Raw genomic sequence first — 10869 nt, forward strand, 5'->3', positions numbered from 1 at the left:
ATAATAAAGAACACATATTGTTTACTAATGTATAATGGCATTCAGATTCTTAAATTACTTCTAAGAAACATTTTAATATTATAAATTTTTATTTCAGTTACATTTTTAGAGAACAAAAATAGTGCTGTGCTTTGGGTGGGTTATAAAAGAAATGTTCTGCCTCATTTCCTCAATGTTTCAAGTGAATTATATATTACTATTCCTTCCCAGTAAGCAAAATATTGCTAAATTCTGTTTTTTTTTTAAATAGAGGTCATTCAAATAACTTTTTGTAAAGTATTAATTTTAATATGACTTATTAACAACATTCTGATGCAAATGAAATTCCATTTAATTATGTTCAATATTTGGTTTTTTCCCCCTGAAATTCCCCTAATTTAATTCATTAGAAGGGGATTATTAAAAAAAAAAAAAGACTTAAAGAGCACTTTACAGCAGCATTCAGCTTTCCTATGAAATACTCAGCATCTTAAATATTATGTACACTTCTTTTTTCTTTTAGTAATCTAGACACTGGCTTCAAAGTTTATGGGACTGGAGGAAAAAATAACCCATTCAAAACTATTCTAGAAAATTGTCTTTTGGCAGAATAGCAGGTATCCAAGTTAAAAATAGTAAGGTCAGTTTGTTGCTTTGTGGTCTTTTCAAAATTTAAATCATTTGTTCCCCTTCTACATAAACATCAGTCACCACCCCTGAGTGGAGATGGGCAGAGGTTCGGGCCCCTGCTCCTCTGGCTTCTCTGCAGCTGTCTTCTTATTGCTGCAGCAAGGCTTGAATAGATGCGTATCAATGAGGACTTCTCCAAAACGGCCTTTATAGATAATCCCACAACAAATTTTCTGTCTTTTCCAGTAAGTAAGATCTAAAAAGGAAAAAAACTAGTGTTCTATTAGAGCCAGAAGCCATTTCTGTATCTGAGCCATCATCTGACTGGTTACTATAACAAGGAGATTGAGCTGGGGAGGCACTTGAGGTGGTACTGTGAGCATCAGAATTGTGACATTTAAATTCCTTCTGCAGTTTACTGATCTGGTTGCTTTTTATCCTGTTTCCAGATAGAGTTTTTACTTTCTTTGGTTTCAAAGTAGTCTTTAGACTAGGTCCTGCCCTTTCGTCTACCACATGATTCCAGTTTTTTTTTTTTTTTTTTTAACCTGCTGGTAACTTCTTCCATCTTTTCACAAGCAGAACACAGGCATTACAGATGTCTCCTGAATGAGTCTCATGCAACCCAAAACAGCTCTGGAAGTCCTTTTCATAACGTTTACTATCAGTGAATCGAGAACTGGAGGACTTAGCTCTGCAAATACAGCAACCTTCTATACTTCGGTACATCTTTGGCTTGTGAAAACCAAACATCTTTTCTTCTGGGAAAAAGCCTTCCCAAAACTGCCGATCCACGCACAATAGCGTCCCCGAGGTGCGGAGTACACACCAGGCCAACCCCCTCCAAGCGCTTCCTCCTCAACTGCCTTCAATATTTGTATTTTTTTAAATTACCAGAGAGAATAATCATCCTTTCATATATTTGGGAGAACTTTGGATTTCTACTTTGAAGAATCCTATTTCATAAAATCTATTCTTTATTTCTATTAGGGTATTAGTCTTTTTTCCTTAGAGATATATATGAATGCTATATATATATATATATATATATATATATATATATATATATATGAAATAGTAATCAATTATGGTTCATTGTTTTGTTAATTTATCTTCTACCTGTGTACAGCTTGACATTTCATTGTTTTAAAAGATCTTTTCATCCACTAGGGACTTTTTTATTCTTAATAGTAAAAGTGTATATATAAATATCATCCATAAAATGTTAAGAAATATTTCTTACTTTGATTTCTTCAAAGTATTTTTCTGTATTTTCATCTAAATTTTAAGTCTTTTAATGTTCGGATATTTTAAAACTTTAAGAATTATTGTGCTGATATAAAATGATATTGTAATTTTATGATTTTAATTTTAAATTATTTTTCTAATAGTTGATTTTTCTAGACATTTTATGAGAGATAATACTTTCTCCACTAATATCATGTCTCATGTCATAAACAAAGCAGCCTCCATGTTTCTTATCTCTTTATTCTGTTCTGTTGGTCTATTTACCTCTTTTTCTATTGATGCTAAATACTTTTAACTGCTGTAGATTAAGAGTTAGCAAATGTTTTCTGTAAAGAGATAAACAATAAAGTCTGAGGCTTAGCCTAGTCTTTTTTGAGGTAATTTCAGAGTTTAAGAAAAAAAATAGACACCCCCCCCCAGCCCATATACACACAAAGAGTTAGTCTACATTGTAATTTGTCTATTGCAGCACAAAGACATCCACAAAGAATAAGTAAAAGGTATATAAACACAACTGTTTTCAAGTAAATATTTATTTATTTTATATAAGCCAGATAGGGCCCATGGTTGTCTGACTCCTGCTTTATATCACAATGTCATGATTTCATATCTTTATCTCATTAATTGTTTATAAGCATGATTTATCAGTCCATTTATTCCTGTCTTCTATTAAATATTTAAACTTTTGTCCTTTTAATCATAGATCAATATACAACACACATTTTTTTCATTTGTTATTGTTAAGAGTTTTACAGTCGTTAATAATATTTGTTTCTATTTAGTTTTCTATATGATTATTGCTAGTGTGTAGGAATATTATTGAACATAGATGGCAAACTTGTTGAAGCTTTTATTTATGTTAGTATTTATCTTTAGATTCTTTTAAATTTTTTATATAGACTTGTATTTTGTCTGTCAAAATTAGAGTATCATATCTTCTTTTTCAAATATTACATCTCTTTTTTCCTCTTCTTATTACTGCCTGACTAAACCTTGCAGAATGGAATTGAATATTGGTGACATTAGTGGGAATGTCTATCTTGTTCCTAACCTCACTGGAAATGTTTCTAAAATTTACAATGAAATGTATTTTCTTTCAAGGTAGCTTTCATATGGTAACAAAATAATATAATCTTCCTTTTTTGGTTAAAATATATAAAACATGTAAGCCTCTCTTTTAATAAGAAAATCACTTTAATTACAATAAAAAAGATGAAGGAAATCCAGTTAGAATAAAGTATTTTGTTACTATATTCAGTTCTGTTATAAACTAAACTATGCGTCTTTGTGCTGAGAGAAGTAAAAACTACAGAATATTCATTTAACACAAATAGAGAACCTGCCTCTCAAATGATCAAGTTGAGATGAATTATCAACGTATTAACAAACTTATATTGTTTTGATCACTCTTTTAAATGTTAAAAAAAATGGTTTTGATATTGAAATTGTCATTAGGAATTTGAATTCATCATTTCTAATTTCTACATGTGTATTAAAACAAAAACCTAGTCTTTTTTTGAGGTAATTTCAGAGTTTAAGAAAAAAAATAGATCCCCCCCACACAGCCCATATACACACAGTTAGTTAAGAAATACTAGTTCACATTATATCTGTTATTTTTCATATAAAAATATGATCAAGCCAGGCACAATGGTGCCCTCTTGTAATTCAAGTGGTTCAGGAGACTGCGGCAGGAAGATCACAAGTAGGAGGCCAGTCTCAGCAACTGAGCAAGTCCCTAACACAAGTAGGAGGCCAGTCTCAGCAATTGAGCAAGTCCCTAAGCAACTTAGCAAGACGCTGTCTCAAAATGAAAAATAAACAAGGCTGGGAATGTGGTCCAGTGGTTAAGCACCCCTGGGTTAAATCTAAAGTACAAAACAACAACAACAACAACAAAAAACAAAAACCCACAATTATTTCTTTTTATTTTGTATTGAAAAATCTATAAAAATCCAGAATTCCTTTTATTTTTGAAAGAACAATTCATTTTATTTTTGCAAAATTTAAATAAAGTTAAGGGAATTTTTGATAACCTCTAATTCTCTGAATATTTCCAGCATATTATCATACCCCACTATAGTAGAGTATTTGGGATGCAAGAAGTTGTGTATTTTTATCATATCCTACCTTTTCTACAAGTTTTTAAATGTTTTATTACATTTTATGTTCACCTACTTTCATATTTCTTTGTTGTTGTTATTTTACATAAAGTAACATGAGGAATAATTTAACAATCAGTATCTTGACTTTCCTTTGTATATTACTTTTTTATGACTACTCCTAGGTACTTCTACTGTAAGTGAATATTATACCATTTCATGACTGCTCCCCCCACCTCACTTTTCAGCCTTGCTATAGTCCCGAACTTCGTCCTCTAATTCCTAATGCCAATATGACTGTGGCTTTCTGTTTGAATTCTGGCTGCCAATGTCACTGGCCTGGTCAGTACCCTCTGGCAAAAGGCCATGTGTACATGAATTTCATCCAGTGAAGTTTCTTCCTTTCATGGATTCACTTTCCTTCAGGTTCTGCTTGGTTTTGGTCACTCTCCACTGCCTTCAGGTAGTTGGTTTTTATATCTAGGAATGCATATCCTAAATTGAGCATGATTGGAATTTGCTGCCCCTTAAATGCCTGCCTATATGAATATGTGTAGGCTCCCCATACAAAATCCCCATGCTTCATCCTTTGAGGTAGTATTACCTTTCAGACAACTCCAGTGCTCTCCATACTCAATGTTGGTCATGCTTAGTAGCTTCTGGTCATGCTTAGTAGCTTCTGGTCATGCTTAGTAGCTTCACATTCACCAAAAAGAGAATCCATTGCATTTGGTTAGGATACTGTCTTAAAGACTACTTTCTCAGGGAGACATTCCCTGCTATTTAAAATGAGATTACATTTCCCACTTAGAGACTCTCTTTGCTCAATACTCTTCAATTATGACTTCAATCATAATTTTATTTCTATGTTGTACTTTTTGCTATGGCTCAAATATATCACCAAAAATTCACATTTTGGAAACCTAATTCCCAAATTTATATGTTAATAATAATTGGAGGTGGGTTCTTTGAAAGGTAATTGGGGTCAGATAAGGTCATGAGGTGGGGCCCCATGATGGCACTAATTGGTTTATAAGAAGAGGAAGTAGGCCTGAGCTAACACACTTGCTGTGTCTTGTCGTGAGATACCTTCCACCAGGTTATGATGTTGCAGGAAGCCCACTACCAGATGCTAATACCATTCTCTTGAATTTCTCAGACTCCAGATCCATGAATGAAATAAACCTCTACTCTTTAGAAATTGCCTGTTCTCTTGTATTCAGTTATAGCAATAGGTAATGGGATAAGACACTCAATTACTTGAATATCTCCCCTGCTAAATTGCAAGCAGGGGAGAGAGATATCCATCTTATTGTTCTTTTCTTTAAAGCCAGTAGGTTAGAGCCATGCTCCTAATATCTGTGTGATCAGTATATATTGAATAAATGATGAGATTTCACTTTCTTTTAATCATTAAAGTTTTTCAGTATTTTTAAATTAGATTTTTCTTTCTACTTTCTAATAATCACTCTAACATTATGAGTGATAGGTACTTCCTATCTATTCCCTCCAAATTCACACTTTATACACTGTATAACTTAAGAGATTAATAGGCCAATTTATTATTATTTAACTTATTTTTAAGTCTATATTGATGGAATATTTGAATTACTAAATTGTGATCATCTTTTCATGTATCCACAGAGGTGATAGAATATAAAATCTTTGGTTACTCTTCTGTGTGATTATTTTTTACTGCATACACTTTATAGAGAAGATATGAGGGATGGCAGTTCTAGTTATGGCAATAATTTTTGATAAAATCTCCTCAAGTTTACCTTTTTTTTTAAATTTTTTATTGTGGGTTGTTCAAAACATTACAAATTTCTTGACATATCATATTCCACACTTTGATTCAAGTGGGTTATGAACTCCCACCTTCACCCCATACACAGATTGCAGAATCACATCAGTTACACATCCATTGATTTACATATTGCCATACTAGTGTCTGTTGTGCTCCGCTGCCTTTCCCATCCTCCCCCCTCCCCCCTCCCCACCTCTCCCCTCCCCTCCCCTCCTCTCTCTCTACCCCCTCCACTGTATAACCCTGAGGGTCTCCTTCCATTACCATGCAATTTCCCTTCTCTCTCCCTTTCCCTCCCACCTCTCATCCCTGTTAAATGTTAATCTTCTTCTCCTGCTCTTCGTCCCTACTCTGATCTTAGTTACTCTCCTTATATCAAAGAAGACATTTGGCATTTGTTTTTTAGGGATTGGCTAGCTTCACTTAGCATAATCTGCTCTAATGCCATCCATTTCCCTGTAAATTCTATGATTTTGTCATTTTTTAATGCAGAGTAATACTCCATTGTGTATAAATGCCACATTTTTTTTTATCCATTCGTCTATTGAAGGGCATCTAGGTTGGTTCCACAGTCTTGCTATTGTGAACTGTGCTGCTATGAACATCGATTTAGCAGTGTCCCTGTAGCATGCTCTTTTTAGGTCTTTAGGGAATAGACCAAGAAGGGGAATAGCTGGGTCAAATGGTGGCTCCATTCCCAGCTTTCCAAGAAATCGCCATACTGCTTTCCAAATTGGCTGCACCAATTTGCAGTCCCACCAGCAATGTACAAGAGTACCCTTTTCCCCACATCCTCGCCAGCACTTGTTGTTGTTTGACTTCCTAATGGCTGCCAATCTTACTGGAGTGAGATGGTATCTTAGGGTGGTTTTGATTTGCATTTCTCTGACAGCTAGAGATGGTGAGCATTTTTTCATGTACTTGTTGATTGACTGTATGTCCTCCTCTGAGAAGTGTCTGTTCAGGTCCTTGGCCCATTTGTTGATTGGGTTGTTTGTTCTCTTATTGTCTAATTTTTTGAGTTCTTTATATACTCTGGATATTAGGCCTCTATCTGAAGTGTGAGGAGTAAAGATTTGTTCCCAGGGTGTAGGCTCCCTATTTACCTCTCTTATTGTTTCTTTTGCTGAGAAAAAACTTTTTAGTTTGAGTAAGTCCCATTTGTTGATTCTAGTTATTAACTTTTGTGCTATGGGTGTCCTATTGAGGAATTTGGAGCCCGACCCCACCGACTGTAGATCGTAGCCAACTTTTTCTTCTATCAGATGGCGTGTCTCTGATTTGATATCAAGCTCCTTGATCCATTTTGAATTCACTTTTGTGCATGGCGAGAGAAAGGGATTCAGTTTCATTTTGTTGCATATGGATTTCCAGTTTTCCCAGCACCATTTGTTGAAGATGCTATCCTTCCTCCATTGCATGCTTTTAGCCCCTTTATCAAATATAAGATAGTTGTAGTTTTGTGGATTGGTCTCTGTGTCCTCTATTCTGTACCATTGGTCCACCCGCCTGTTTTGGTACCAGTACCATGCTGTTTTTGTTACTATTGCTCTGTAGTATAGTTTGAAGTCTGGTATGGCTATACCGCCTGATTCACACTTCCTGCTTAGCATTGTTTTTGCTATTCTGGGTCTTTTATTTTTCCATATGAATTTCATGATTGCTTTCTCTATTTCTACAAGAAATGCCGTTGGGATTTTGATTGGCATTGCATTAAACCTATAGAGAACTTTTGGTAATATCGCCATTTTGATGATGTTAGTTCTGCCTATCCATGAACAGGGTATATTTTTCCATCTTCTAAGATCTTCTTCTATTTCTCTCTTTAGGGTTCTGTAGTTTTCATTGTATAAGTCTTTCACCTCTTTTGTTAGGTTGATTCCCAAGTATTTTATTTTTTTTGAAGATATTGTGAATGGAGTGGTTGTCCTCATTTCCATTTCAGAGGATTTGTCGCTGATATACAGGAATGCCTTTGATTTATGCGTGTTGATTTTATATCCTGCCACTTTGCTGAATTCATTTATTAGCTCTAATAGTTTCTTTGTAAAGCCTTTTGGGTCTGCTAGGTATAGGATCATATCATCTGCAAATAGTGATAATTTAAGTTCTTCTTTTCCTATTTTTATGCCTTTAATTTCTTTCGTCTGTCTAATTGCTCTGGCCAGTGTTTCGAGAACTATGTTGAACAGAAGTGGAGAGAGAGGGCATCCCTGTCTTGTTCCAGATTTTAGAGGGAATACCTTCAATTTTTCTCCATTCAGAATGATGCTAGCCTGAGGCTTAGCATAGATTGCTTTTACAATATTGAGGTATGTTCCTGTTATCCCTAGTTTTTCTAGAGTTTTGAACATAAAGGGATGCTGTACTTTGTCGAATGCTTTTTCCGCATCTATCGAGATGATCATATGGTTCTTATTTTTAAGTCTATTGATGTGGTGAATAACATTTATTGATTTCCGTATATTGAACCAGCCTTGCATCCCAGGGATGAATCCTACTTGATCATGGTGTACAATTTTTTTGATATGTTTTTGTATCCGATTCGCCAGAATTTTGTTGAGGATTTTTGCATCTAGGTTCATTAGAGATATTGGTCTGTAGTTTTCTTTCTTTGAAGTGTCTTTGTCTGGTTTAGGTATCAGGGTGATGTTGGCCTCATAGAATGAATTTGGAAGTTCTCCCTCCTTTTCTATTTCCTGAAGTAGCTTGAAAAGTATTGGTATTAGTTCTTCTTTAAAGGTTTTGTAAAATTCTGCTGTATACCCATCTGGACCTGGGCTTTTCTTAGTTGGTAGTCTTTTTATGGTTTCTTCTATTTCCTCAATTGATATTGGTCTGTTTAGATTTTCTATATCCTCCTGACTCAATCTGGGCAGATCATATGACTTAAGAAATTTATCTATGCCTTCACTATCTTCTAATTTATTGGAGTATAAGGATTCAAAATAGTTTTTGATTATCTTCTGTATTTCTGAAGTGTCTGTTGTGATATTGCCTTTTTCATCCCGTATGCTAGTAATTTGAGTTCTCTCTCCTTCTCTTCGCTAGCATCGCTAAGGGTCTGTCGATTTTGTTTATTTTTTCGAAGAACCAACTTTTAGTTTTGTCAATTTTTTCAATTGTTTCTTTTGTTTCGATTTCATTAATTTCAGCTCTGATTTTAATTATTCCTTGCCTTCTACTTCTTTTGCTGTTGTTTTGCTCTTCTTTTTCAAGGATTTTGAGATGAAGTATGAGATCATTTATTTGTTGTTTTTTTCTTTTTTTAAGGAATGAACTCCAAGCAATGAATTTTCCTCTTAGAACTGCTTTCAATGTGTCCCATAGATTCCGATATGTTGTGTCTGTGTTTTCATTTATCTCTAAGAATTTTTTAATTTCCTCCTTGATGTCTTCTATAACCCATTGATCATTCAGTAACCTATTGTTCATTCTCCAAGTGATGTATGCTTTTTCCTTCCTTCTTTTATCGTTGATTTTCAGTTTCATTCCATTATGATCAGATAAGATGCATGGTATTATCTCTACTCCTTTATATTGTCTAAGAGTTGCCCTGTGACATAATATATGATCTATTTTTGAGAAGGATCCATGTGCTGCTGAGAAAAAAGTGTAACTGCTTGATGTTGGGTGGTATACTCTATATATGTCAATTAGGTCTAGGTTATTAATTGTGTTATTGAGTTCTATAGTTTCCTTATTCAACTTTTGTTTGGAAGATCTGTCCAGTGGTGAGAGAGGTGTGTTGAAGTCTCCCATGATTATGGTATGGTGGTCTATTAGACTCTTGAACTTGAGAAGAGTTTGTTTGACGAACATAGCTGCACCATTGTTTGGGGCATAAATATTTATGATTGTTATGTCTTGTTGGTGTATGGTTCCCTTAAGCAGTATGTAGTGTCCCTCTTTATCCCTTTTGATTAACTTTGGCTTGAAATCTATTTTATTTGATATGAGTATGGACACTCCTGCTTGTTTCCGAAGTCCATATGAGTGATATGATTTTTCCCAACCTTTCACCTTCAGCCTATGTATGTCTTTTCCTATCAAATGCGTCTCCTGTAAGCAGCATATTGTTGGGTCTTGTTTTGTGATCCATTCTACTAGCCTGTGTCTCTTAATTGGTGAGTTTAAGCCATTAACATTTAGGGTTATTATTGAGATATGGGTTGTTCTTCCAGCCATATTTGTTTATTTATGTTACTAAACATGGTTTGTTTTCCTCTTTGATTATTTTCCCCCCCTTTACTGTCCTACCTCCCACTGTTGGTTTTCATTGTTATTTTCCATTTCCTCTTCCTGTAATGTTTTGGTGAGGATGTTTTGAAGAGATGGTTTTCTAGCTGCAAATTCTTTTAACTTTTGTTTATCGTGGAAGGTTTTAATTTCATCTTCCATCCTGAAGCTTAATTTCGCTGGATACACAATTCTTGGTTGGAACCCATTTTCTTTCAGTGTTTGAAATATGTTATTCCAGGATCTTCTAGCTTTCAGAGTCTGTGTTGAAAGATCAGCTGTTATCCTGATTGGCTTACCCCTAAATGTAATCTGCTTCCTTTCTCTTGTAGCTTTTAAAATTCTCTCCTTATTCTGTATGTTGGGCATCTTCATTATAATGTGTCTAGGTGTGGATCTCTTATGATTTTGCACATTCGGCGTCCTGTAGGCTTCTAGGATTTGGGATTCTGTCTCATTCTTCAAGTCTGGGAAGTTTTCTCGTATTATTTCATTGAATAGACTGCTCATTCCTTTGGTTTGGAGCTCTGTACCTTCCTGTATCCCAATGACTCTTAAGTTTGGTCTCTTAATGTTATCCCATATTTCTTGGATGTTCTGCTCATGGTTTCTTAACAGTCTTGCTGAGCTGTCTATGTTCTTTTCCAATTGAAATACTTTGTCTTCATTGTCTGATGTTCTATCTTCTAAGTGTTCTACTCTGCTGGTAGTATTCTCCATTGAGTTTTTAAGTTGGTTTATTGCTTCCTGCATTTCTAGGATTTCTGTTTGTTTGTTTTTTATAACCTCTATCTATCTGTATAGTTGATCCTTTGCTTCCTGGATTTGTTTGCGTAATTCATTGTCGAAGTGATCTTTCATTGT

General features: G+C 34.6%; 1 pseudogene; it reads right to left on the bottom strand.

Annotated features, from left to right (window-relative positions):
- Nucleotides 1-674: 674 nt before the first annotated feature.
- Nucleotides 675-1375, bottom strand: LOC114102096 (SIN3-HDAC complex-associated factor pseudogene; annotated as a pseudogene).
- Nucleotides 1376-10869: the final 9494 nt, after the last annotated feature.

Source organism: Marmota flaviventris, chromosome 7 (genome assembly GCF_047511675.1).
Source record: "Marmota flaviventris isolate mMarFla1 chromosome 7, mMarFla1.hap1, whole genome shotgun sequence".
In the NCBI taxonomy this organism is placed as follows: Eukaryota; Metazoa; Chordata; class Mammalia; order Rodentia; family Sciuridae; genus Marmota; species Marmota flaviventris.